This window comes from Tyto alba, unplaced genomic scaffold (assembly GCF_018691265.1).
Source record: "Tyto alba isolate M040663 unplaced genomic scaffold, T.alba_DEE_v4.0 Super-Scaffold_6, whole genome shotgun sequence".
NCBI classification, from domain to species: domain Eukaryota; kingdom Metazoa; phylum Chordata; class Aves; order Strigiformes; family Tytonidae; genus Tyto; species Tyto alba.
The window spans coordinates 43,951,399-43,976,249 of record NW_024881327.1 but is presented as its reverse complement, the minus strand read 5'-3'; the positions used below and the strand labels follow the sequence as shown (position 1 = coordinate 43,976,249).

The following is a 24,851-nucleotide window of genomic DNA, read 5'->3' as shown; positions in this document are numbered from 1 at the left end:
GGGACCCTGCGTGGGGCCGGTGGGGGCACCGCCCGCAGCCCCGGGGCCGGGCACCCCGGAGCCGGGCACCCCGCGGCCGGGCACCCCGGAGCCGGGCACCCCGCGGCCGGGCACCCCGCGGCCGGTACCGCACGGCGCGGCTCGGGGCGGGGGGAGCGTCTCGCCCCGGCCCCGCCGCCGACATGTGGGTGAGGGCGGCTGGCAGGCTGCTGTCCCGGGGGTGGGAGTACGCGGCTCCTCAGACGGGGATATTTGGGTTAAAATCCCGGCCTTTTCAGCTGGCCGAGATACCGTGGTGATTGATGGAGAAGGTGGTTTCAGGGAGCCCTATCTGGCATTGCCACCCGGAGGGATCCAGTTGCCCAAGGCAATACAAAACTAATTTATCCAGTGATACGTGCAAAATTTGAGAACTGACTTGAAATTGTGTTTTCCAGCGATTTGGCATCCATCTACGTTGTGTGGCAGTGGGGGGGTGGTTACTTCAGAGCACAGCTGATGGCAAAATATTACAGTCTTTAAGGAAAATACAGGGTTGTGCTTAGGGGAAGGGGGAAGCCTTGAGAGTTGATTGTGTGTTTCGTTTCTGAGGGTAACTGTAGCTGCTAAATATACCCTCTCCCACAACAACAGGGAGACATTGAATAACTACAATTACGTGGTGACTGTATGTCAACATGCTTAATCATATCACATCCTCACAGCGAGCCAAATGAGAGCCTGGTGCAAACAAAGAGGAAAACGAGCTCCCGGTTAGAACAGGGCAAGACCTGGGGTCGGGTACCTGCCAGAGACTGCAGCTATAAACCTAGTTTGGCATTTTCTCATGTCTGTTGAAGTGTAAATATTTCCATGTGTGCCAGTCATCCATGTTCCCATGCCGGCTGTGGATGAAACGTGCCCTGCTAGTCTGCCGGTCCTCTCCAGGGAAGTGTCCAGGGGTGCAGGTGGGAGCAGAGTTTTGGGGCGAATTGAACCGTGTGCAGGAAATCCTGAGCCTGTTCCCTGTTTCTAAAGGGAGTCGAGATGGTTAATGCAGATGGTGACATCTGCATTGGGGATGATTACACTCCAGCTCAGAATTCTATCCTCAGTTACTTGTCTGTAATTTCTAACTGAAGAATGAGAAATACTGTGAAACATTTCAATTCTGTAGCGGTAGAATGGATGCTGGCAGAGTGAGTATTTAAGAACAAAGTTGCATCTCTGTAATATTTAAAATGACAATTAAATAGATTGTAAAATTATAAACTCAGTAGAAAAGTTAGTGGGTAACAGTGTAGTGCAGAGGAGACCTGACACAGTTCTATCTCAGTAATTGCACCAAACATGGTGTAAATGAAATAGCAAAAATGAACGGTGCCAAGATAAAAATAACATCCTGGGAAAAAAGACAGTGGAAAAAACCCCTGAGAGTTCTTAGCTGTCATTTGAAAGTATAACTGGCAGTTTTGGGAGTACTGGGTTTAAGTATAGCTTTAGCTTTGATGTCTCCAAATTTTGATTTTGTATGTCTATGTGGACGATGTAAACAATTTACAATCAATTTTCATGATAAATTAAATGTCAGGAGCCCACATCTACTCTGCAAAATCGATGGAAATTTTCCATTAACGTCAATGGGGCAAGTATTGTACAGCAAATTTAATGCCACACTTTGACTAAAATCACTGTTTCCAAAAGATTTCCACCAAAATTACTATGGAGAGGCTGTAATTCAAAGTTGTTGTTTACTGTAACAGAAAGATGTTTCTGGTTCTGCAAAGAAAATAAGGGTGCAATCTGGTATTAAAATCAGCCTCGCATAAGGTTCAGGACATTGCTGCACTGTTTTGGTAATCCAGGAGAAATCCCTGCTCTTCCTGTTACTCCTGAGATGAAGCAAACTGTTGTGGATCTGTGCTTGTTGCTCCAGAAACATTGGCTCAGTCTGTCCCATCTTGTGCCAATGCAACACATCATTAGTTATCTGTATCAAGAGGGTTTTAGGCAACTCTGCAACCCTGCTTTACCATTTTAACCATAAGATTTGGCTTTAGATATAGAAATGCTTATATTTGGTAAACATGATTTAGTTTGTAATATATAGATACAGGTAATATAATTTCAAGTGGCTCAATAAGACATACTTTGAACCATCATCCTGTATTAATGGACTGCAGACTGATTCTATAATTTAAAATCTAGAAAGCATATGATCATGTGGCATAGTGAAACACAGCTCAAATGTGTTATTATATATGTTGTAATTAGATTTTTCCACATGTTATTTTCCTCAGCTGCCTTCCATATACTTACCATTGATCTTGGCTGAAACTACTTCTAAGAAAGACCCCATTCACTGCTTTTTATACCTAAAAGATTTACATGGCATGGCTGTGATTTTAGGATTTTATATGTACTATTAAGGGTTTATAATATTATAATTGAATATTATAAGAGATTATAATACAATATCAGTCTAATATTTCAGTTCTTTGGCATACTGAAATCATAGAAAGAAGAACAGAGCAGGTTAAAAATTTGAGATTGAGAAAATTAGGTTCACGTCAATTCCCAGAAATAGGGTACCATGGTGTCTATTATTTAAGTGTAAAAAAAGGAATTGCAGAGCTAATTACATACTAGATGAATTATCTTATATTAGATTAAATTAAATGTCATGACACAAATTCACATGACTATTTAGTCTTTATTATACTAGAGGAAAAGTTTGTGTGGATCAGAGAACAGCTAACGGGAGTGTCACAGCCCAAATGGAGCAGGAACATAGTGATTCTGGTTACAAAAGAGGTTACGCAGGTTGGTCAGACAGGGTCCTGCTCTGCTTGGGAGATGCTTAATTCCATTTCAAAGTTATCATGCAAATATGCCGATAGGAATCATCTTTGGAGACAACAGTCTGACTGTTTCGGACAGTAGTATATTTTATAGTTAGATACAGTGTTTTACTTTCAGCCCTTCCTTTTGAGCACTGGTTGAAAAGAGCCTTGAATTACTAGATAGGAGCAGCAAGAGGTCGACTTGCTTTGGAGTTCTCCAAGTAATAAATGTGTGCAGATTATAACATGGAATCCTCCAAGTTTTGTAATTAAACAGAAAGCAATGACACCTATTTCCTGATGGTATTTTCTTCCTCTGAAGTTGAATTGCATAAACTGTATATGATTTATTATATTGTAAAAAAATATGAAGCCATATCTTAGGATTCTTTAAGGTTTTTTGCTGAAGATTCTTCTTTACAGCTCTTCAGAAAAGGATTTCAGCTCAGTGTATGACATCTGGTAAATGGCATCCTGTTCTTGGATTGTAAGAGTATACAGCACAGTTACGAGAGGATGAAATAGTTCAGAAGAGATTATCAGGTGATGGGCCTTCATGTGCTGCCCCAGCGCTGCAGCAGATCTCTGGAAAGGTGGCTAGTTCTGCTTTAAACACCCAGACGTTTGACTTTGTGAGCAAGATCTATTTCTTACCAAGTTGCCTTTTTGCAGTGCAGCATCCCTACAGTAATGAGTATCCTCTGTGGCTGTGTATACATCTGACTGTCATTTCAGTACAGTGTTAAAGTCAGTATACTTTCAGTTTTGCTTCTGAGGACAATGGCTTATGTACTTCGTGACCAATAATCAACTTTGTCATAAAAACATAGAGAGCTAAGAAATATAAAGAGAAGTGAAAGATTAATCAAAGCATGCCTACTGAAGTAACCTATTCCCTCTCTTGCCTTCTTCTATGCAGTGAGCTGGCCAACATTTAAGGAGAAGTGAGGAACCTCTGGTTTTAGTTTTCCCTAATTTTACAAATCTTTCCCCCTCTACACTGCACAAACTCAGGCTTTCACAGTGGAAACATCTGTCTTTACTGTTGTTAATTTTTAAGCTCATTGCTGCATTTTCCAGTCCTCCTAGGGGATTGCTGGTGCCATTATCTCGCCTTTGGACCATGGGTTCTCAAATGAAGCATCCAGCACTCATAATAATTAATAAAACACATTTTTTGTGGAGATGGGATGTGCTGCTTGGGGCTTTTGAAAGCAGAGCTCTGTGAGTGCCCAGATGAGAGAGGGCCCAGCCAGCAGAGCTTTGACTCTGCACAAGCCCAGCGTTAGATGCAGGGCAGCAGATGGGCCTTTGAGATTATTGGACAATTTTCTGGCTTGCTGTCTGCATCCTTAAATATAACCTTAAGGCAAATATTTCTGAATTTAGATTATTCCCCATGTCAAGATCCATTAGCAGTGTGTCAAGGTCCTTAACTGTTACCATCTGAAATGTTGGAATGTTTTTTTTCACAGCTTATTAGTTAATGTTTGTGCTCTGAAATCTAGATGGAGTATTGTTTTGCACAGAGCATGGTTATTTATTTTTCCATTTCAGAAAAGGAATGTGACGGGAATATAAACTCCATTCAGTGAATATTTCTGTCTGCTTTAGGAGCTGTTCTTCTCCCTTTCTCTGTAAAAGCAAATCATTCTTCTACTGGCATTAGTCAGATTGATCAATAACTCTATTTTGGAGATTCTCTTGATCCTATAGGACAAGTTGTTTGACCTGTAGTTGAAGGAAAACAAAGTCTAAATGTAATCGGCCATGAAAAATAAACATTCCTGAATTGCAAGGTATCACTAGTGGTATTTTAAAAAGACTTTATTGTTCTTGTAATACAGATTTTTTTTTTTTTTTATTTTTGCTATCTAGAAACCATTATTTGTAGATTTAAGTAATACTATCATTGTAAAAGAGTAGCAGACTGCAGTTGCTCCTCATGGTGGATACAAGGAACAAATGTGGTATCTCAGTTGTTACTGCACGGTAGGTTCTCACTAATACAGCATCCAGTTCCTTGGAAGTTTTCAAGTATCTCTTGTATCATTTAATTTCTAGAGTGAGGTACTCTCTGATAGTTCAGAAGAGGATGAAATGTGATTGTCTCATGTTCTTCCGCTTCCCTTTCACCAAGTTCATTTGAGCTTCAGGGGGAAAAAAAAAAAAAAAAAGTAAAATTCCTCACCCGTACTGGTTTGTGGAGTGAAATAACTGGATATAGTATAAATATGGACCACTAAGCATACCGTAGTTGTGTTCCTTCAAGTCTGTTTCAGAGGACGGCAAAGAAAAATTGAATCCCTGTGACACTGTTCATATGTTGAAATCCTCGGTGAAGTAGAAGGAGTTAAAGTTTGTTACATATCATATGAAGAAGCCACAGAACCTGTCGTGCAATTGCTTTTGTCACTTTAGAAAACAGGTCATATACCTCCTTCCCCTGACAGGTATGTGACTTGAGGATTCATGGATAAAAGGGAATTTCAGAAGTAGCACATAAGGCAGTTTACTAGTTGATGTCTAAATGTATACTGGCATCTTCTCTGCTGAGCAGCACTAAGTGGGAGTAAATGAATAGGCAACCTTATATGCAATGATTAATTTGGAGAGTTCTTGATCACAGACCACTTTGGTTTTTGCTTACTTATTTTTACCTCTGTCAAGAGAGTTTGCTGAGGTACATTTATAGATCTCAAATTGCTGCAAATACTGCTGTTTAAAAGGATGTGAATGCTCTAGAAGTCATGAAAAATATTTTTACAGTTTCATCTTTATTTTCATCTCAGTTACTTTCATTTGCTTTGCTATGTTTACAAATTCCTTACCTCTTTTCCTGTTTCTCAGTAGTGCAAACTTAGCTGGGATCTGCAAGTCAAACAAATAATTCTGTTCCTTACCTTGTAACAGACTGCTGAGGATTTTTGATAGAGTTCGGATGATAAGTTGGGCTTTACAGAGCCTTGTAGGGTTTTCCTTGCTCCGGTGTTTGTCTTTGTGATACCAGCAGCACTAAAGCAATCACTGGGTTACACTTGTAATTGCAACATGGATACAGAAGATCTGATCTTTAAGTTTGCATATATAATTGGGTAGGGCACAGAGACCAAAGGAAACCATAGAAATGGGCCGTATTGCTACTATTACCCTTGATGACAGGAAGATGGGAATGAAAAAGGATTTGCAGCCAAATCCCATAACTGGGACACGAGGCAGTCAGGAACAGCTGGGGCTGTGTATGTCTGCACCGCGAGTTGTAGCGAGTGTCTGGCAACGACTCCAACGCCTCACCCCTGGGTCTCTCACACATGCTCTCTGTTCTGTTATCTGTTAACCTGGCTATAAGGCTCCAAGAGTGCCAATTGTAGGATTTCTGCTTGTGGTCTGACCCTTGGTGTCCTCAGTGGCTTCTGCCCTGCTCAGACTAAATTAAACCCCGTGCTTTGCCGTTGGCTTTGGAGCAGTGACAGAAGTGTGTGCGACTGCAGGCAGTAGGTAAATACTGGTGATAAGAGAGCAGCATTGGTTTGAATGCTGTCTTGAAGCTCTCCATGACTAATAGTGTATGCTCAGGTACAGCATTCCCACCAAAGTCAAGAGAGTCCAGCCCCAAATCCTCCCAGGGTTCATGCAGCGAGGGTGATGAGAGGAGCTGCTGTGTGCATCCCTCAAGTTGGGTGGTGTGCAAGGAGAGGTGGAGAGGTCTGCTTTTGTTCCACCTGGAGAAGAGAAGGGCAAGGGGAATTTAATTTTGTTTTTCAACCACACAGTGGGTGGGCAGAGGGAAGATGGAGCCAAGCTCCTCTCACAGGTGCACGGGAAAAGGGCAAGAAGCAGTAATCAGGAAGTGTGTAGCTAGGGAAATTCCCACTGGTTGTAAGGAGAAAAAAAATTACAATGAGAGTGTCTGAACCCTGGAGGAGGGTGCCTGGAGAGGCTGTGAAATCTCCAGCCTCGGAGATTTTCAAAATTTGGTTGGCAAATGCTTGAGCAACCTGACCTAACTTTGATGATTGCCCTGCTATGAGCTGGACCTCTGGGCATCTGGTCCAAAATTTTTAGTGGGTATCTGAAGCCATACTTAAGTGTGACTGCAGAGCTCCTGTTGAGCTGCTACAGGGATCTATGGGCAGATTATTCTTGAATGTTTTGTGTAGTCATTTACCAACCAGTCTTCCTGGACATGTTTTGATGGCTCATTCCTGCCTTGGAAAACTGGAGAAAAACTAGGGTCAGCTTTATGTATGAACACTTGTAAGCTTTATTGCACCAGGCTGTGTGGAGAAACAGGGTTTAGGTACTACAGATCTGTTGAACAGTTGCCTAAAGATGCATACCTCTCCTGTGGGTTATGTGTGTGCAGCTGCAGAGCCCCTCCTTGACGGGGACGGACAGTTTGGTGTGAACAGCTGGCTTCTCCATCACTGCTGGGACTTTGAGAACTGCTAAACATCCATCACCCGTGGGTGAAATCACTGCACTGCAGAGTGTTTTGTCACTCTGAAACCAGGGCATTTATTTATGCGCCTTAGTACAGAATTAGATCTAACAATTTTAACATCTTTATTCTAATACCTCCTGCTTTTCACGGTACAAAACTAAGATAACAAGCATCTTGGAGACTGTCTTAATATGTTGTCAGCTGTGAAAACAACCAAAGCTTTTCTAGTATCTTCTTTAAGGCTTCTGTCCATACAAACCATAAGACATTTAGTAATAAATATTTGTGTTTCAGTTTGCTGTATGCCACATTTACTGTCATTATTTAAGATCATAACACTGTCTGTACCAGCTCAGATTAGACGTCTGTGTGGCCCAGTTGCCTGTGTCCAGTTGTGCCCATTGTCCTGACCTCAGAACTAACAATAAGTGGCCAATTGTGTCCATCTCTTGGTCTGGAATGTTTTTCAAGATGGTGCTAAGTGATGCATCGTCTCAAATGCCAAATTTTAGCTCATTTTTGGTAGCGTGGACTAAATTTCATCATCTGCAGAAAGCCAGCCTAACAATAAACTTCTACTTATATCCTAAGAGAGCTTAATGTCTTAATACAGCTACCCAGTTACACTGCTGTAGCTTTGTGTCTGTATCATTACTTGGATTTGACCTAAGACTGAAACTTAGGGTGTGCTGAAGACCTTTTAACTCCTGTTATTTCTAAACTTTGGGGTTAAATAATATTTCTGGACTGAGGTGATATGCTGTATTTTCAGGAAAACTACTGATAGGCACTCATTTCACATTTCTTTCCATAGATCTACAATTTTAATTTTTGATATGCCTGAGCTTTTTTCCAAGGTCAAGGCTGATTTTCCATGGGAACAACACGGTCTGCGTCCTGTAAAGAATATGAGACTGGCATTAGGGTGATGCTGCCAGCTCTGAAGAAATGTTTGACTGGGCTTTCTGCATCTTGTCTCTGAAGCATATAAGGTCTCCATAGATCAAGAAGCGTGCCATAGTTATGCCTATTTTAGAAAGCAGCAAACAGCATGAGCTGCGAATGTAAGTTGGCAGAAGCCTGGCTGTTCAGCTAAAGCTGTCAAACTGCTGTAACGTTGGTTGGATACTTTCTTGATTTACCTGTCCTGTTATGAATTAGAAAAAAATAAACTTTTTAGAGCCTTTCTAAATACAAAAGTACTTAATATTTTTGGAAATATATAGGAATGCTATATATTGGAGGCAGTCCCAGCTTCAGTTCTGGTAATTTTGATCTCATACATGTGTTTCCTAAGATCAATAATTATGTATTTAATAGAGTGATGGATGCTTTCAGTATAGCTTTTTGCACTGTGGACATCAAAAAGCTCACCAATTTTAGTTCTGAAATTCATCTTTAATTCTAGTTATTTGTTTAAACTATTTTTATGACACTGTCTAGGTTATAGGTCAAATTCAGTTGCTAAACCGTCTAAACTTCTGCTACTCTCTATAACTGGTTGTTTTCATTCACATATCCCAATACTGAGTTGTCATCTTCCCTCAAGAGAATAAAAAATAATGAACCTGTTGCTTCTCCTGATAGTCCATTTCTGTACTAATCACTCTGCTTGTTTAGGAAATGCTGTGCTGGTTTATATTTTTTTAATAAAATTTTTTTTTCTTTTTTCTCTAATTGAACCTATTTTCCATTAGTGAACTCGTGAATGTGTTTTAATGAGTTGTGCATCCAGTGTTGCTTACAGAGACTTTAGCAGTGGGTAAATAGCAAACATTGGCACGTTAAAGCAAGCTTCCTACTCTTGGCCTGCCCTGGGACTCTGTGCTGTGGATCTGGGAGGCAGGTGATGACTCTTGTGCTGGAAGGAAAAGGACTGAAGTTTAACAGGTAGCTTCTATGAATTTTCTAGGGAAATTATTATAATTATGCTATGGAAAAAAAAATATGATCTGGAAAGTATTTCCACTGCATTGATATTATGGTACTATGAAGAATTAACAGTTACCAAAGAAACTATATCAGTCACAGGCTATTTGGCATTTCAGCTTGACAGCTATGTATAGCACTTGGGCAGTAGGGAGGGGGAGGACTTTGGATGGACAGTAAGAGCTGGATCCAGGAGAGCGTTGTACTGACCTGTAAACAAGCCGCCCTACGTGCTTCACTCCTTTTTGTCCCTGAGCTGCAACGTCTTCTGCTGCATCTTGCTGTCAGAGTTAAAGTCTCTTTTTAGACTTTTTAGACTTTTTGTTGCATACTTCTGTGTAAATATTCTAAAATGTTATGCCTTAAAGAAATTCTTAATGCAATAAAAAATTGGAAAAGTCTTCTAAATACACATAATGTAATTAATAGGGTAATTGCTGTTATATTAATATTCCCTATATTGTGTCTGATTGCAGTTTGTGTTGTTTGTAAACTTATGGGACAGGATGCTATCTCTGGCTTTATGTATTATTTAAATAGCTGTACTATTTTTATTCCCAAGCTGAAAGATAATATCATCTCTTTAGGAAAACTTGGCCATATTTTGTAGGAACTCCTTCCTTTTTTGGTAGGATGTATCACTCTTCACATTTATGTTCTTTGACGTCAGGGTTTCTTTCTGGTAGAATTTTATTATGGTACTGTTGGTGCTGTGTATTTTTTGTAAATGTATTTAGCTTTTTATTGGTATTTTTGGTCAATTGACTGCGAAGCTTACACAAGAGAAGGGAGTTTGCTTGTAAACACAGGAGAACTGAGAAGACGTTTGGTAGGATGAGTCAAGAGGAAAAGAATATGAAATACCAAAGTCTGAAAGAAATGTTGCGTCTGTTAGGTTACTCTGACTTCACATGTATAAGACTTAATGCATTTTAGATTATTTTTGGCATTGGCATGAGTGGTTGACATTTGTCTACAGAAGGAAGGAAAATGAAAGCTTAATTTGTTTGCCATCTTCCACTAAGTTTTGAAAAGTAATATCTGGTCCTTAGCTTGTACAGTGTCTCAAGGTAGGAAGGAAGAGTTGGGCTTGTAAAAGCCAACTGCAGCAAAGCCAGTTTCCTGCTGTTAACTCCATGCTCCAGGAAGCCTAAGTATTCCCCCACCTTGTTTTTAATTTCTCTCTGGATCATATCCATGAGGAGATTTTATTCCAAAAAGAAATCAAGGTTGCAACTGATGTCACTGTTCAGATAAAACTGCACATGTACAATACATTAAAAAAAAAAAAAAAAAAAAAAAAAGAATCGCACAAGAACCTAACCCTGGAAGATGTTTTTTTATTTTTACATGGTAGGAAAAGGCTGCATGTACTGGCACCCGAGCTGCAAGCGTGCAGCCCCACCAAGGAATCTGTGCAGCCCATAGTGACGACTGTCCCAGCAGACCCCAGCCAGCAGCTGCCACTGTCACTTGCCAGTTATTTAAAGTTCTTTAAAGGTGACGTAATGTGGCAAAGAGATAACATGCAGCTCTTTCCTGTAGAGGCAGGCTTAAGTTAATATTTCCCCAAAGGCCAGTGTTACAGGTACATACAAAAAAGTGGAAAAGCCCCTGCTTTTCTCTTTGCTCACCCATCTCCCTTTCCCAGCCCAGTACGGAAGCTGGGGATGGAGGCAACTTTCCAATTTTTCAATTTCTGCAGCTTTCATTAGTCATGAGCACATAAATACAATAGGTAATTTGGAAAATATTTGTGATCCGTTACAGATCAGATTGATAACGCATGTCAGCTTTTGTATCCCCCAGTGACCTGAAAGCTTAGTTAATTGAGTGAGGATTATTTCAGTCCTGAGGGCTTGTATTGAGTCAAGCTTATTTACTGGGTACATTTGTCTAGATAAAGTGGACCTACTCCAAGCCACATATAGCACTTCTGCTCAAAAGACATCAAAACAACCAAGTTCATCTTAAGAAAGATCTGACCAAAGTACACTGCACTGATTGTCCCCTAATGCTCTGTATATGGCAGCATCAAGTGCATATATTCATGTGTTTGTCATCAGGTTTTGATCATTTCATCATTTCAGAAGTGTGTAACTGCTAGCATGATAAGAGTGTAACTACTGGGGCTGGAGCACCTCCTCTATGATGACAGGATGGAACAGTTGGGGTAGTTAAGCCTGGAGAAGAGAAAGCTCCAGGGAGACCTTATAGTGGCCTTCCAGTACTGAAAGGGGGCTACGGGAAAAGTGGGGAGGGACTCTTGATCAGAGAGCGTTGGGATAGGACAAGGGGTAACAGTTTTAAACTGAAAGTGGGTAGATTTAAGTTAGATTCATAGTGAAGAATTTCTTCCTTATGAGCGGTGAGACACAGGGTACCCAGAGCAGCTGTGGCTGCCCCCTCCCTGGAAGGGTTCAAGGCCAGGTTGGACGGGGCTGGGAGAAACCTGGTCTGGTGGAAGGTGTCCCTGCCCGTGGCAGGGGGGTGGAACTAGATGATCTTCAAGTTCTCTTCCAGTGCAAACCATTCTAGGATAATTTAATGCTGGTGGAAAGAGCATCTGCATAACAAGAACCATTCGAATAAGACATGTAGCAGACAGGTCAGACCAGGGGTTGTCCACTGGGGACCAGCACAGCACCTGCACAGGGTGGCTATAACGAGCTGAGATGCTGAACAAGCTCTTTTCAGCTTTTGTGTTTGAAGCCTTTTTCTGATGAGTTGTGCCTGCCTGTGTCATGCACATGGGTCATTGCAGTCTTGTTGGTGAAGAGTGGTCATCTGACCACCATCAAGTTGAATGGGCTTGGTGTAAAGAAAAATGCTGACAGGTGTTTCTTTGCAGGAAATCCTCAATATTGTACAATAACGGGCTTTAACTGAGTTTCAAACCACACAGAGTTTATTTCAGAAGCTATATTTTGAAAAGTGTACTCCAAAATTTGTTCAATTTTGTAGTTTATTGTAGGAAATTCATGAGGGTTATTTTCAGAGCTGTTGACATGAAGACACTGATGAAATGTGCCATGGCAGAGCATCAGGGTAAGGCTCTGGTTAAATTTGCCTTATGTGTGCCCAGAGAGTCTCAAGAAACCAGAAGTGCTAATGCTAGGGCTGCTGAGTTATCAAAGCAGTGCAGCTACATGCAAGGGGATTAATTTTACTAAGACATGCTTTTAATTCGTCAAGCTAATAAGACTCTGCAACATCTGATGTGAATCCACAAAAGAGTTAAACTTAGTAGACATTATTGCACCTTTAGTTTGAAATGGACATTATTCACATTTATGGCTTGAAATTCCTCATTTGTAATGCTCATCATAATGTTATAAAAGTTATTTTAAAATTGATTACTTAAATGTTTTTGAGGTGAATAATTTTTAAATTATTAGATACACACTTTGTCATGTATAGTACCATTGAAGCATAAGGAACTACGTACTGATATAAGAAATGAAACTTCATGTTGCGGTTATTAAAAGCTGACCCTTATCTTGGAATTGAAAATTTGAAGAGTATTTTTTTGAAAAAGTTTGATTTAAATGAGAATATTTTAGATTTCAGAGATTTTTATTGATAATATCACTTAGATACCAATCCAAATATAGCTTTGATCAGCTTTCTTGTTCAGACAGAGATACTAAAATCTCGTTCCTTAAAGTTGAGCCCCCGGAGTTCTCTCATCTATGAGCTATTGTGCTGCAAATTATGAATGGAATATGTTATTCTGGAAGTTTGCATCTGTTTTATGTAATTTTTAATGCAAATAAATTATAGATAAAATATGCTAGGACATGAAATATTTATTTGAGATAACAGTTCTATTTATTCAGGTTGGAGAAACTAAAGGTGAAGTTAAGAGTGCACTTAAAAAAATGTAGATAGGAAGCAAGAAAACAGGTTTTAATTATGATTTAAAATAAAATCAGTAAGCAGTGGTACATTAACATACTAAACTATTTGGAGTGTGACACATTTTCCACATCAGAATTAAACAAACAGCAGCTTAATGTGTTAAATCATTTCAGTGACATCTGCTCTATCACTATGGACTGGAAGATTAAGTATTATGACAAAAGATAGCTGGATGGATCCAGAAGCTCAGGATTGGCTCCAAGTGGTATAAGGCTGGGGGCCAGTTTTGGGTCCCTTGATACCAGTCACACTGGGGAGATTCTTTTGTCCCCTGCCTTGGTTTGGTAGGAGATGCTGTATTACAGGCATTGTCACCACTGTCCTATTTACCCCACCATAGCGGTAAAATCAGTGAGTGGAATGAAGGGGCTGTTTCTGTTATTTCTGAGAATAATATCACTTGCTGTGGGAATATTTTTATTTTTTTTCCCCTAAAGTTTTTCCCTGTCATTGGGGCTACACCGGTGAGTGAAACTGCCCTGCTTACTTTGCTCTTCCCTGCACCACGGGAAGGCAGTTTCACAACAAAACATGTGTGATTGGTGTTCTTGCTCCAAAGCAAGGTATTGTACTGTAGCTCTAGGACTTTAAACGATCTTCTACTATTTTTTTTTTAATTACTCTATTATCATCAGTTTAGCAGGTAGGATACAAGCAGAAGCAAAAACCTTATGCATATCTCTGAGATCTATCAATTAGACCATGCACACACACACAAGAAAATTGAGGGAGAAATCGCAAGCAGTAGCATCTGTATTCATAAACCAGAATAGAAGGTGGAGCCTCTTTTTTACCATTTGGATTTTGTTTCTGTTGTTCACACAGGAAAGGGATGAGGAAAATTTTTAAAACGTTAAAAACCTTTAACCTTTTTCTTCAACTATGACAGCTAGAACCAAATTAAAATAATAAAAAAATAGAGAACAGATTGCTGCATAATCGCTTATCTCCCAGTGATGGTACTTAATTTAAAACATCAAGTATTTCAAGGCTGTGATAAAATGGTAAGACTTAACAGTGCTTCTTACATTGCAGTCAAAACTCCCAGAGCTCCCATGTCAAAGACTCAAACAGAATTCAAAATGCAGCCAGATTAGCAGTGTTAATCACATTGCCTGTTCTTTAAATGGTAAGAAGCCTGTGCAGGGTGTAGAGGCTGGAGACTGGGTACCTGTGCAGTAAGGCCTGTGACCTGTAGGGTACGTGGTTAGGTGGGATTGGTGTTTACTGTCTCAACAAAATCCCTACTTCTAAGGCAGATTGCAATGTCAAATGTGTAACTCTGTAAACCAGGTTGTTTTCTTTGTATATTTGGTGTATGCAGAGATTTAAAAAGACAGCTTGGCTTCCCCACTTCACTGTGACTTTTTGGTTGTGGGATCATCAAGGTCATTTTATGTCTAATATTTGGTTTGTAGGATTGTAATGAAATTCTTTCTGAATTCTCGGGGTCAGTCCTTGGACCAGGCTGCTGCAAATCTGAAGGCAGGCAGTGTAAATGAAGATAGGCACATTCATTGTCATTTATACTGACATTTATATCTTAAAAAAAAAAAAAAAAAGTAATTAATTTAGCCATTTATACATGAGTGTGCCTAAAATGAGCTTCTGTTCTGTTAGAATCCAGTGGTCTGAAGCTGCATGTTCAGATCAGAAATGTTGACCCCCCAGGGCATCCCAATTTCCTTATTGGCACATCCAGAGAGAAATATTTTGGTTTATAACTTATGTAATACAATATTATGATGGAAGGTGGCCTTGTAAAAAAAACCTGTATGGGCAAAGATGCTGCAAATTAAAGGTGTTCAGCAGCACTGAACACCAGGTCACTTTTGATAGATGCTAAATATGGGTTTTGAAGGCTAATTTTAATCACCTGGCTTTCAAATGTGTGTCTTCACTCACCTGTGATGATCTTCATGTTAGAGAGGAATTTTAGACAGGTCTGTTTTGCTGTCATGCCAGAGTCCTGCTGCTGGAATTAAGTGGATCAGGTGCATGGACAGCCTGCCTGGACGGTCAGAGGCTGGGTGTACGAGGAGGGGCTGCAAGAGCCAGGCTCCTTCATGAGCCTGAGGGAGAAAATCACTGTCTTCATGTCCCTCCTGGTGGGCTGTAGAGAAGATGGACCCAGACTCTTCTCAGAGGTGCATGGCAAAATGACAAGAGGCAACACCGCGACAGCTTGCGACACAGCAATTTCTGATCAGATATAAGGGGAAACAGAATTCCCAAGAACGTGGTAAAGCACTGGAGCAGGTTGTCCAGGGAAGTGGTGGCCTTCCATCCTTGGAGGTTCTCAGACCTGGACAGGACAAGGACCTGAGCAACCTGATCTAGTCGGATCTGTGCTGAGCAGGAGGCTGGACTAGATGACCTCCAGAGGTGCCTTCCAACGTAAATTATTCTGTGGTTCTAAATATAGCATGTGGGAGTGCTAAACTTGACTTTGGCATGATTAAAATTACATTTGAAGGTAGAGCAGGACAGCAAGGCGGCACTTCTGGTAGTCTCATGCAGCCCTTCCAAAAAATACAGACACATACATTTTCAATGGAAACTCAGTTATTCTGTAGGATAATGATGTACCAGCTGAGACTTATATGACTGTTTTAAAACCATAGCTATGTCTCGGGGGGTGTGTGATGCTTAGATGTACTTTGTGAGGGGTCAGATTTAATTCTCCAGGTCATAAACTGAACAGCTGAGTGGATTCAAAGCTTCTATTTCCCATTCTGTGACAGATAATTAAAAGATCTAATCTCTTGTACAGCTGACCTGAGAATAAAGACAATACATTTCCAATATTCTGTAGATTTTCTGCATAATAGAGTACTCAGCTTCTCATTTTAAATTTAATATGGTGTTACTACAACTAGGCCAATTTTAAGATAGTTGTCTTGATTTCAAGTTGAATCTTGGGACCGTTATTTTCTTGTGGACTGAATGTAAAATATATAGTGAATTCCTAGATAGGAGAAGTAGAATCTCATTAGTATAAAACTGTAAAATTGTTGTAAAAGATATTGACAAAAAGGAGCTTTTCTTAAAGATTAGAGCAATTTCAAGTTTGAAAAAGCAAAGTTTATTTTATTACATTTTCTTATTATGTCCATACCTCATCATAAAACTAATAAAAAGATGGATACATACCAGAGTTTAGGATTACCATATTAGCATTAAAGCCTTTGAGTAGGTCTGAGTGTGTTTGAAAGGTTTTTGGATCAGTACTACAAGTAAAATAATTAAATTTTACTGTGTGAGTAGAAGAATACACTTTAATGTGATTGTTTTAATTCTACCTTTGTACAAATGTAATCTCACTGGTTGAGAAGGAAACATACAGAATGAATGGAAAACTCTGTCTCAGTCGCTTCCAGATTGATTATAATTAGTTTATTTTCTGTCTTTTCGCAGTTTCTGATAATTATTAAGAGACCAAGTATGGAAGTAGGAAATCTATCAGTCTGCTGGAGGATCCTTGGGGACTTCTGTTGCAGTGCTATAGCACTGGCCACATAGGCTGCCTATCTGGAAGACAAAGAGATGATTTACAATTTTCCTTTACCCTTCCCTGCTGCTAAGTGGAACTCACAACTGGAATTGGCCTAATCAATTTGTAAATAAGTGTTGATTACATCTATATAAGCATAACTGTGCTAGCAGACTGTCGGTAATTGGTCTGATGGCGTGAATTAGGTGATGGGTTTGACCTGCAAGTGTAAAGAAGGCTAAATGAAGGCTTAAAAGAAGCAAATGGTAAAGCACAGCAGAGGTGCAGGGATTCTGCTGTTTTCTCAAGTGCCATACTGAATGGCACTGTATTAGTGGTGTATTTATTAATAAAGATATTATTGTGTGTATAGAAAACCTCCATGACACCATCCTGACCACAGAATATGTTATAAAAAAATCTTAGATTTTTAGATAGTAGTTTTTTTTTTTTGCGAATGGTTAACTAGCGTTTTGGGCACTTTTTATTATTTTGGTTAGAAGGAAGAATTGACAATAAATGCAGGTATTCCTTGCAAAATTAAATTTTCCTAAGAACAGAAAAAGGCAATTTTTGTTGTGAATAGCAGGGCCAAAGAACAGGAGGCAATCTCCTGATTCAGAAACACCCATTTCAGCTGTCTCTCCACTCCAGAGAACCTGTTGCTATTCTCTTTTCATTGGAATTAGTAATCCGTGGGGTTTGCCTTTCCCTGGTCCTTCTTTGTCCTCAGGGCAGTGCTTGTGTTTGCCAGCAGTTGCCAGGTGTTTAGATGCAGGGGTTTTCTACTGTTTTACAAACCTTCCTCTAAAAAAAAGGCAGCTTTATTTTATTTTCTTTCTTTTTCACTTAATCTATGAAGTTTTCATATGAGTCTACATTGAAGACAAAGTTTGTACATGTATTTAATGTTTGGTTATGTCCTGAACTTGGGAAATCAGAATCTGGAAATAAGAGTTTGTAACATTGTGGGAATACTTATTTAGAAAGAGACTTTTGCCTTCCATTGCCCAATTTTAAAGTTTAGAGATTAAAGATGTTTCATTTTTATTATACAATGCCACATTTCCCAAGAGAAATGCTTAAACACTTATATATAATATCTTTTATTTGAATAAAATGCATTTTCACATTGCTTCATATGCTAAACAATTTTGTTGGGATTGACTAACTTTCTTCTGATTAAACTTGCATTGCTATTGACAGTAGCAGTTCAGCAAACAAAAGTTGGCGTCATATAGACATACAAAGTAATTATGATCCTTCTTCCAAAGTGTTTGCAGTGTTACCTGCCAAACCCATCAAGAGAAATATCTATGGAGGTCTTTGACTCTATACACAGGAGTATTTCACTTCAATACAGCTGAAATACTGCACTATTTTTCATTCTTTGTTGATGTTCATATTAATATACAGTCTACCAGTATGAGCATCCAAAATATGAAAGACTGTTAATGGATTCATGTCTGCAGTGGAAAATCAAAGAAAGAAGCTAGAAGAAGACTAAATAGCTAATAGTTGGGATAATTCACAATTAAAAGTTCATAATTATGTAAAGGTACTTGAAGGGGGAAAATAGAACAAAAATGAAGAAAATGGTTCAGAGCATTGCTGAAGTAATAGATTGATACTTGATACTGAAGTGTTACCAGCCTGCCCAAATTGTTAGTAAATCTAACTTCCAAAAAACATTATATTTGTTTAAAATTATTATACGCAATTCTCAAGTAATTTTGGGGGGATTAAAAGCTGTATTTTTCTCTTTGTAATAAAGGATAAGATTTTCACATGTTTACAGGGCTTCCATGCTGGAATCACAAGAAGCATTGATGAGGAGCATCAGGAGAGCTGGCAGCTGAGTGATAGTGAGATCTAGGAGTTTCAGACGTGGTTTGCATAGGAAATGAACTCACAACCGCAACGAGAATTTTAAGCAAGCACAGAAAACAGAGTGGGCGGTTATGTGCTCAGGTTTGGATTTTTCTCATCTGACTTCAGATATCTCAACGTTAGGTGTCTAGCCTCAGCTAGTCCTACACCAAGTGGAAAGGAGGCACTTCCAGAGGTCGTTCTGTGTCAGCCTGTGGTAGTGGACTTCACGGTGGGAAGTTTCTGTCTCTTTTATGATAGTGAGAACCTACTTTACTTTCCTGATTTCTGGATGCCTGGAGGTAGGTGCGATGACTCCCACCCTAGCAAACAAGGGAAGACTGAGGTTTTACCAGATCTCTGTGTTTGTATAAAGCTCATATTTTCGTAGGGTGAAGAACTGAGACTTGTTCCTTTGATGATTACAACTGTTGTTGGAAAAGATGTCGTGTTAGTCTTCCTCATAGTGCTTTGGAAACGTAAAGCTGTCTAAAAACATTGTTCTTATAAAATCGGTGATATGATGCATGGTGTTAAAACCTGTCTGCCTAGGGTTGTCAGCGTGGTGTCAGAGAGTGAGGCTGTGACATGATGGGGGTCGGCAAGCAGTATGGCTTGGAGCATAGATGCATGTCATCCTTATCTTCCAGACTGAAATTTAGACCAGACTTTTCAACTAACTCTGTTTCAGCTCAGTGTTAAAAGAGGGACTAAAATTGAGATAACGCTGAGATTTCTAATGCTTAGTGATACAGGAAAGTATTACTAGAGTAGCTTCAAGAGATGGGACTGATTTGTGATTGACAGTATGAAAAATGTTGTTAGAATGACTGAGTCTGGAAGCCAGGTCAAATTAAGGGTTTCTGCAAGTCATGGTGGCTAATTTAGAGATTTATGCTTTTGGCACCTACCATCTCATTGGCTTGTACAAGCAAGCTGGTTAATCAGCAGAGAGAAGCACTTCCAGAAGATGGCTCATTTTGCACAGCCCTAGTAACAGTTGTAGCTAAAATTATTACAAATGTAAGGACTGGATTGCATTAAGGAATTGCTCCTAGTTCTCTGCTTATTTAATGTGTTAGCCCTTACTGTGTCCTTTTTCTAGCTCTTATGTAAGAAACTATTGCTGAGATGATTCAATCTCATCCTATCGTTTTTCATACCCTAAGGACCTCATAAGTCTTTTCATGGAGTTGGTTATCATGCTTTGAATATGAAATTGATACCCACTTCTTCCAGCTTGATCAGATTAACGTTATTAGACTATGTTTTTCTTAGGTAGCTCACTTACTACTGTGTTCTTGTCTATGTTTTAAGAGAGTATCCAGAAAAGCAAAATAACTTTTTGAAATTCAGGCCTGTTCCTACAGAAACACTATTAAAAACAAAAGGTTTTGAAGTACAGATCCTGACAGTGCTTAGCAGTGCAGAAAAACGAGTCATACTAGAGCGAATGTTGATTTCATTCATTACAAAGCAGAATTGTCCTTTTTTAATTCAGTGAGAGCAGGGTTGTCACTCTAAATGATAGAGAGAAATGGAATGCTATAGAAAGGGTATTTACCATCTGAGTCATCGTTTACTTTATGAGTATTTGGACTGAGAAGACAATTATCTTTGCTTATGTTCTATTTTAGAAATAAACACTGGAAATGTGCTGTGGTAGCATAGATCACTTGCTCTTTCTGCATGTTGCATCAAACTGAAGTTGGGCTTCTCTCTCATTAAAACTAGTATTTTTGCATGATATTCTGGGAGTAGAGCAGAGCCAGATTGTGCCCTGATGCTCCTTTGGTATATGATCTGTAGCGGGGAAGAGTAAAAAGACCTCCCATGTTTCACAGTCCTTCAAAAGAGTAAGGAAGATTCACCTCCCCTGGCTCCACAGGTTGCCCCAGTGCTGGTGGAAGGAAGGCGTGAAGAAACTGTGCTCCCAGGATAAGGGAGATGTCCAGGAGAAGGATTGAAGGTGGGGAAAGGAGGCATTAAGGTGGGTCAGGGAGGAGAATTTGTGGGAAAATGGAGAGAAATTAGGGATAAACAGGGCTGGTTGCAAGTAAGTTGGTTGCTGGGCAGTGTCCTCCTCTGGCCAAGCCCAGTACCTGGGCCATAGTCTGTCCTGTCTTAAACTGTGTGTGGATTTCGTGGGGGGGGTGTGTGCTTATTGGGGACTGGCACCCAGCCTGTGTGCTGGCTGTGTGTGTGAGGCATCCCTGTGGCACATGGTCCCCCAGATTTGGTTATGCATAATTTATCCTGCTTCTACATAATGCCAACTGGCCAAATAGCAGTCGTCAATGCATGGACCAAAACCATATGTAAGCAGTTGTCCCATGTGGGGAAGTAGGAGGGAGCTTGAAGTGGTTAAGGAGGAATGACTGTGAACACAGACAGCCTCAGAGCCACGCGTACAGCGAGAAGGGGATGCGGTAAAACATGTAGTGTCACAAGCTGAGCCTGTGAACCAAGACGGCTGTGTCAGTGATGTCCCAACAGACTCATTCTTGCTTCAGCAGCATAAAGGTCAAGGAATAGGATCCTATGTAATTCTTGTTTTAGTAGGCTGTTATTAAAGACTTGGATTGGTAGGATTATTGGCAATTGGAGCAGCTTGCAGCCAGATGAAACTCCCTGTTTCCTTCCCCTTGCGCAGAGGAGTGACCTACATCTGCCTGGTGGGGTGTGCGGTGGGGCTGCCAACCTCTGTGTCGTAGCAACTCACTAGGCTTTTCTGTGTCAGGGACGCAGATAAAGGCTTCTCTTGAGACAGAGGAAAGAAAATAAAGGTTTTTCTGATGCTCTTGAGAAGGTAGCTGGTGTTCACCAGGCCTTGGCTACAATTTTAGATTAATTGTATTTTTTGCATGAAATATGTGGATATACCAGGTTCAGTCCCAGTGAAACTAAAAGCCACTTTAGATTAAGAAAGTACCTCAAAACGGTTTCTTTTGCTTTTTCTTGTTTTGATTTGAAAAGTGTTCTTTGCTGCTTTCCACCAACCATACTTTACAGTTTTCACCCTTGGTGAACAGAAATGAATTTCTGAATCACACTTTTCATCATGCAGGGCTGCATTTATTCACAGAATCATAGAACAATTCAGGTTGAAAGGGGCCTCAAAAGATCACCTGGCCCAACCTTTCATGGGAGGGGGAGCCTAGATGAGATTTTCTAGCACACTGTCTTACTGCATCTTGAAAACCTCTAGAATGGGGACTATAACACATACCCGAGGAGATTGCTTCAGGGCGTGATTGTTTTCACTGTAAGAGATGTATTTCGTATGTCAGGATGAAACCTCTCCTAGTGTAGCTTGTACCCATTGTCCCTTGTCTTCTCTACGTGGTCCCCTCTGAGCCTGCTCTTCTTTCTTTTCCAGCGAGTTGGACTAAGTAACTACAGTCAGCATGGAGCCTGTGGCAGCTCCTGTTTGTGCTCACCACAGCCTCACCCTGACATAGCACTGGGACCAGAACTTGGCCACCAGTTTCCCTCACCTCCTCTAAACAAAGGTCTCCATGCAAAAGTAACCTGGGTGCAGAGGCTAGATGGGGACTAGCAGGTTCCAGCATCTCCTGCCCCCCAACCCCACATATCCCACTATTGTTCCCTCAGCACAATGAACATACTTTGTCTGTGTTTCAACTCAGTTGAAATCAGGGGAGTGAGACTAACATGGGATTTGGCAGTGCATTTTCATCCGTCCTTCACTGAATTGCATTTATGTACATTACATGGGAAAAATGGTGTGCGATGTCTTTCTTTTATAAATAATACACAATTTTATCAGATGATGTTGCTTCTTCCTCTTCTGTGTGCAAGAGGTGAATATAAACTTCAGACCAAAATACTCAATTTGACATTTAAACTCATTCACCATCTGAATAAGGTGGCAAGTTTCAAATTAAGCAACTCACAACTCTGTCAAAAAGCACGTTGTATAGATAGCTCAAAAATGTATCTGTTGACAGTAGAACTGTTAGTTGCAGAACTGTGCAAGAAGTAGCACAGTGGTTGTAGGCTCCGGGGTTGTGTTTGTGTGAATAAAACATGTTTCTTTTACGAATGCGGTGTTGAAAGATAATTGATTGCAGAAATTGTGTAGCCTGAATGTGAAAAGGGAGGCAGCATGCTGATGTGTCTGATGGAGATGAAGCACAATTAGATTTGTACGGGTGTAACTGAATTTAAGAAGAAATTTTCATGCTGCGACAACTTCGCTAAAGTTAACTAATTTGCACCTGTGTAAGGTAGTGTGACCTTAGCACCAGTACTTCAATAATGTCAATAACTATATATATTTGAGGTAAATGTATGATTGCAATACAACAGCAGCTAATCCTTTCTTAATGCCAAACTAAGAAGAGCAAATAAAACCAGGAGTTCAATTTTATATTTCAGAGTAATTATTTAAGACATGTTTATATGCTGTAGAATACAACATAAAAAAGAAAGAACCTTTGGGAGGGTCCTTAAATTATTGTTTGTAATCCTTTTAGAAACACCATTTCATATAGTGTTAGTGGAAAGTTAGTCAGTTATAATTTAATTAATGATTGGAGGTGATTCATTGTGTCTGGGCTAGCAAAACGAACTACTATTTTCTACATTAATATTTTGCTTTTCTTTTAACAAGAAGGCATTGTTATTATTCTGTTTGTGGCAGGGAATGGAAAGAGAAATGAGCCATGGAAATTCCTTCTAAACTGTTTTTCCCCAGTTCCAAACATTTGCTCATTTCTGAGCCAGGGAATGTGCTTGTTCCCCTCCTCCATTCGATGACACAGATGGAGCAAATACCAGCATGAGGAGTGATGCCTAGCAGGGGTGCCGGCCGGTCAGTTACAGGTCTGTGGAGAGGGAATAGCACTGAAATGCCAGTTTCTGATCTGGGGTCATGGCTCTCAATAGCTTAATGCCTTAAAGATGAGGGGACTGGCAGGATTATGGTTTGAGTGGAGGTGTTAGAAGTGATTATCAGGCAGCCAGGGAGCTGCAGAGTAGTAACAGACATAGAGGCCAGTGATTTTTTTTTTTTTAATTGATTTTTAAAATTTTGGAGCTACCTATGCTGGAACTAAGCAATAAAGAATATCAATTCAGACATACTCCAAGAAAAAAGAAAAATCTTTCTGCTTTGTTTCTTGGTATTAAAGTGAGTTCAGAGACATAATTTCATTTTAGATATTACTGATGAGAAATTGTAACCTTAAGAGAATAGAGGCAAGGCTGAACTTTCTGGTAGTGATGAGTAAATTGCTAAGATCAAAACTTGTCTGAATTCACATCAGAAGTTAATGCTGTTGGAAGTCTTCCACCCAGATCAATAATAGTTTTACTGGTGGGCTTCACTGAGAACAGTGAAGTCCAACAGCATTGCATTTCCAATGACTTCTTTTTTATCTTGTTTACTGTCAAAACAGCACTCCACGTTGTTGACAAATTCCTCAGTGCTCATCAACCAAAATGAATGTATTTAAGTAGGCTTTGGATCTGACCTATTGCTTTGCAGCTACATCCCTTTATAGAGAATGGGATTTGGAAGGCAGGCAAAAAAATGTTTTCTGGCATGGTCACTGTGGGATAAATTCAAGGATTAAAGTGCTGGGAGTCAGGCACATGCGCACGGGATGTGGAGAGCTGAAGATGAGGTTGTGTCTGAAATCGCCTCTGCCCTCTGGGACAGGTTTCTCATTTGGGGCTTCACACTTGGGATTCACAGCCCGGATCCCAAACCTGATTTCAGTGTCTCTTTTAACTTTGGCTGTCTGTGCAAGAGCTGGGGTTACATTCACAGCTGCTCAAGCTCCCCAGTAAATGGAATTTGCAGCTGTGGTTCCCTGTTGGATCTAATTGGCTTAAAATCACCTTGCCACTTTTTCAGACTGCCCTAATCTGGAGGCTCTAGGCAATTTTTTGCAGAGTAGTTTCTGCATGTGTGTTTGGCCATGCATGCCTGTCCTGGTAGTGCAGCAAGGCAGCCCAGGCTCAGGGCGCCAATCATCAATCTGGGTTTCCTTCAACAAATGTATCAAGGATCCAGAATGGGCTCTACAGTCATCTTTTCTTGGAAGACAAGGAAGGTAACGCTTCACATAGAAGATTCTCACATTGCTGGGTGACACCGAGTAAAGCATTTGGTACCCCACACTCACACAAAGCATATAAGCTACAAACAAGCCCATATAGCTTCTTTACCATCCCCTACATATGGAAAAGGGGGGGAAACTGAAGGCACTTTCTTTCAGTCCTTCATGGACAGCTGGGAAATGAGAAGTGAAAAATCAGCTCACTCTGTGTTTGGACGTGCTGAGGAGCAGGCGTGAGAAGGGGGCTTTCAGCCTTGCAGCTCTGGATTTACGTGTGGCATTTC

At 40.2% G+C, this 24,851-nt stretch overlaps 1 protein-coding gene across 16 annotated transcripts in view; it reads left to right on the top strand.

The window, feature by feature from the left end:
• ABLIM2 (actin binding LIM protein family member 2) overlaps nucleotides 1-24,851 on the top strand; it is a 145,317-nt gene that overhangs the window by 642 nt on the left and 119,824 nt on the right. The gene's annotated exons all lie outside the window — the stretch shown is intronic.